Raw genomic sequence first — 4947 nt, 5'->3', positions numbered from 1 at the left:
TACGTATGTGGAGGCCAAATGCAACACATGTTATGGAAGCTTGCAAAGTTTGGTGGTCAAATAACATTTGAGGAGCTTTGTACAAAAAAGAAAAAAAAATACAAAATCTGCTCAAACAGTGCACTCACATTTTGATAATTTTCAGTGATTTTGTCTTTTTATACATAGCTCTTCGAATATTATTTGACCATCAAACTTTGCAAGCACCCATAACATGTGTTGATGATCATTCCCACAAAGTTTCAGAATTTTTTAAAGTCTTTTGCTATGTTTTCTTGCGTGGGTGCACCGTCCCATTTTACCACTGGTCCTAGTGTGCAATGACAAAAAAGCATAAGCATCTAATCGAAAAAAAAGGCATACGCACCAGTATGGAGCTGGAATGCAGTGCATGTTTGTTACTTGCAGAATACGACATGTAGTACATGTTTGCTACTCCTCATGTCATGTATGTAAGGATCCCACGTGCATTGCCATTAGTCCACCTTTTTTTAAAGGAAAAAAAACCACGGCTAGGGCTTTGGTGATGGATATATAGGAGTACCCCAAGTACATGCATGCAATTCCCAGTAAACAAAATAAAAAAAAGCAAATAAAAAACTAACCCTTCAAGCCGAAAGAAAATAACATAAATTAAAACAAAGAAGGGCCAAATTTGGACACAATTTACACATAAATTGTGATTTTTGATAATATGAAAGAATAAGCATATAATAGAGAAATTTTCACAAAAAGGGGAAGTATCCTAAGAAGAAATGCATTAGTGGCATTGATATTATCCTTAAAGAAGAAGAAAACAAAAGAAGACTAAAAATCAAAATAATGAAGTTTTCTAAGACAGAAAGAGTTAGTGGCTTTGGTATTACTCTTTAAGAAGAAATGAAATAAAACCTAAACAAAATCAAAACAATGAGATTCTATAAGGAAGAATGAATTAGTGGCACTTGCATTACCCTTTAAGAAAAAATGTAATGAAATATATATATATAAAATTGCCTTTTTTTAAATAGTGGGATTTCGTAAAAAAAGAAGAAAGTTTTCTAAGAAGGAATGAATTAGTGGCATTAGTATTACCTTTTAATAAGAAATAACATGAAATAAAACTAAAACATAAGCAAAGTAATGAGTTTTCTAGGAAAGAATGAATTAGTGGTTTTGGTACTACCTCTTAAGAAGAATAAAATGAAATAAAACTCAAAAAGAAATTCAAAATAACGATCTTGGAAATAATGAATTAGTGGTTCTGGTATTACCCTTTAAGAAGAAAGAAAATGAAATAAAAACTACTCCCTTCCATCCATATTAATTGTTGGTGATTTAGTACAAAATCAAATAATGAGGTTTTCTAAGGAAGGATGAATTAGTGACATTTGTAATACCATTTAATAAGAAAAAATTAAAAAATTTAAAACACAGTGACAAAATTTCCATAGAATATACACAAAAGTTGCGATGTTTCCAAATATGCAAGAATAAGCATATAATAGTGGGATTTTTTGCAAAAAGAAGAAACAATCCTAGAAGGAATGAATTGTTAGCATTGATATAAAATGAAAAATAAACTAAAAAAAAATTCTAAGAAAGAATGAATTAGTGACTTTGGTATTACCCTTTAAAAAAACTAAAATAAATTAGACCAATAAGTTTTTCTAAAAAAATGAATTAGTGGCATTGGTGTTACCCTTTAAGAAGAAAGAAAATGAAAAAAATCTAAAACAAAAACGACAAATTTTGCACACAATATACACAAATTTTGCGCTTTTTAAAAATATGTATGAATAAGTATATAATAGTGGAATTTTCGCAAAAGGAAGTTTTCTAAGAAGGAAGGAATTAATGGCATTGGTATTACCCTTAAAGAAGAAAGATAATAAGATAATAACTAGAACGAAAATCAAAACAATGAAGATTCATAAGAAACAATGAACTAGCGCATTGGTATTACTTTTTAAGAACAAAAAATGGAATAAAAAAACTTGAACACAACTTTACACTGAAATTGCATTTTTTGTAGTATGCAAAGAATAATCATATAATGTGCATTTTCACATATATTATGTGCGTATACATTTGCACTCACGCAACATCCCAAGAATAACCACACAAAAAAACCAAATAATAATAAAGAAAAACAAAAACAGAGGGAAATAAATAAAAACAGAAAAGAACAAAGGGAGAGAGGGGAGGGCTAGGTTGCAAAGGTAATGAGCTTCAGCCCGTTATTGAATTGACTGACCTAAATATGTGGTCAGTCAACTAGCCCAAACCAACGGCAGGAAAAAAAGGAGCAAAAATCAAAGGCAAAAACTACGACTTACACAAAATCTATACCTACTAATAAAGCAATAGCGTTTCTTCAATTTTTTCATCCGTTCACTGCCGAAAGATTGTTTTTCTATCCGGGATGGTACTAAACTTTTGTACATCCGTTTGTTAGCAAAGAAAAACGATTTGTGCAGATTTTGTAGTCGGCCGCGCGCGCTCTGGCCCAGTAAAGCCGACCCATGTTTTCCTGCCCAAGCAGCAATAAAACAAATCATATTTCCTGCACAGTGCGGCAAATAGTTTAAGCTACGCATAGGGCGCCCAAGACATGGCGGCCCACTTATTTTCTGCGTTCTGTTTCATTTTATATTTTTCTATTTCTTTCTCTTTTTCCCCATTCCAAGTCTATTTTTTTACATTTTTACGAAATCCGAGATTATTAAAAAGTTCGTAATTTCAAATTTTATTCAAATGTCGTAAAAATTTACGAATTACAAAATGTTTTCCAATTTCAAAAATGTTTGGAATTTCATTTTATTTCTGTAGTGCCAAATTGGTTCAAATTTTAAAAATTATTCTCATGTTTTAAAACATCTTTGTATTTTTCAAAATTGTTCCAAATTCGAAAAATATTCTGGTTTTAACGGTTTCATCAAAAATTGAAACTAATGTTTCCATCCGTTCACCGTCGAAATTTATTTTTTATCCAAGGTGGTACTAAATTTTTGTGCGTCCGTCTGTTCTTTATTAGCAACCCTGATTTTCGTACTTTCGAGTGCACATGCTGTGGCCCAGCCAAGCCAGCCCAGTTATTTGCCTCCTCACGAAGCAGAAAAAACGCTATTTAACGCTTGGGGCGGCAGATAGTCAGATATTCGCACAGGACGCCTATACTGTGCCGGCCCGTTACGTTATCTCTTCCAAATTTAATTTTTACCTTATTTCTTAACTAAAACTTTTGAAAAAGTTAAGAATTTTATATTTTAAATTTGGTTTAAAAATGTTCAGACTTACAATATTGTCGTTCCTGTTTTTATGAATGTTTGAAAAAATATATTTTTTTCTCGATCCAATTTTTTTTTGAAATTCAGAACATATTCAATTTTTTCGCAATAACTGTTTGTGTTTTCCAAAATGGTTTGGATTTTGAAAAAAATAAGTTTGAAAAATATTTCAAATTTAAAAAATATTCTTGTTTTAGTAAAATGTTAACGAATTCAAAATAATATCTGCATTTAAAAATACATTTTATAAAACTGTTCTGAATGTTCAAAACATGTTCCATTTTCAAAAGTCGGTCACAACTTAAAAAATGTGTGTGTTTTCATAAAAAGCTCATGTCTTCAGAAAATGATGTCGTTTAAAAAAATCATTTGTTTTGCAAAATGGACAGAATATTAAAAACATTATTCGTAATTTCAAAACATATTCACTTTTCCAAGAATATTTGTCAATTCATATTTTTAAGAAAATCTATTTTTTTTTATAAATTTGACGTTGCAATATGTTCTTAAATATTCGCGCTGGCCATTGGTTAGCAGTAGGTATTTGTTGCCATGGCTAGCAGCACGGTGGTCGAGTCTTTAAGGTCATGTGTTCGATCGTTCAGCCCGTCATTTTTCTGAATTATTACTCGTGCCTTGCAAACAAAGGTCATTTCGGTGCTTGCCAGTAGCTGGTCCAGACGCGATTGGTTGTGCGTTCCACGCATTATTTGATGCAACTAGCGTCATATAGTAGCTCCACGCAGCTGCCCCAAGAAAAGCAAAAATATACGTATATATTTAGTTTCGTCCATTCCACACGTAGTTCCCCATTTTTTGGCTTATCCCCAACTGGGCCTACCACGCATTTCTTTTTCTGTCACACTCACAAGCAGCAAAAAATTAAGGGTGCGAGGGGATTGAACTATGAACCTTCCCTATTGTGTCAACGGACAAAGCCAACTCAGCTAGCTTGCAATTATGATAGGAATAGTCCCACCTTGGAATTTTGTACTAAATCGCACCAGTTTTTATATGTCGCTAAGTTGTCTGGAAATAACAAGGTTGTGTGAGAATAAGGAAGTTGTCTCGAGAATCATGTGCAGAACGCGGTACTCCACAAATTATTGCCGGAGGTAACTTGTACGTGCCAATAAAAGACAATATGCTGGTTGGCTATAGCCTATAATTGAAAAAATTATGGGCACATGCTAATAGAAGAAAATATGTTGGTTTTGCTCTAATTAATAAAAAATTGTGGGCACGTGAGCGCAAAAATAGCCAAAGAGATTAAACCCTGATAATAAAGGGACATTCATGCCTGGTTATGTGATAATTATGCCAATCAAACAAAATTTGTGCACTCCAATTGGTAATCTATCCGGTTACGTCACCGTAGGAGAGAGTGGTCGAAGCAACCGTGCCTTGAAGGTCGCCGCGTAGCAACCAAATAAGGACGCAACCACAACTCTGAGACGGAGATGGACCCGGAGGAAAAAAAAGGCACCAGTTGGGTGGTCGCCACCACGGCGACCAACCCCACTATTATCTAGATCTCGCGGGCCGACGATGTCAGGAAGGAGGATAAGCGACAATATAGATCGTGTGTTGTGTTCACATAGAGGATGTGGAACAGTGTGTTCGGGGATGTGGGGAATGCTGACATATTATTTGTCTCCCCGTTGCAACGCACGGGCAT

General features: G+C 33.7%; 1 protein-coding gene across 1 annotated transcript in view; it reads left to right on the top strand.

Moving 5' to 3' along the window:
* Nucleotides 1-4947, top strand: part of LOC123182632 (O-methyltransferase ZRP4) — an 8054-nt gene that overhangs the window by 1544 nt on the left and 1563 nt on the right. The window lies entirely within an intron of this gene.

This window comes from Triticum aestivum, chromosome 1D (assembly GCF_018294505.1).
Source record: "Triticum aestivum cultivar Chinese Spring chromosome 1D, IWGSC CS RefSeq v2.1, whole genome shotgun sequence".
NCBI lineage: Eukaryota > Viridiplantae > Streptophyta > Magnoliopsida > Poales > Poaceae > Triticum > Triticum aestivum.
Note: the sequence above shows the minus strand (reverse complement) of the source record. Positions and strands in the feature narration are given on the sequence as shown.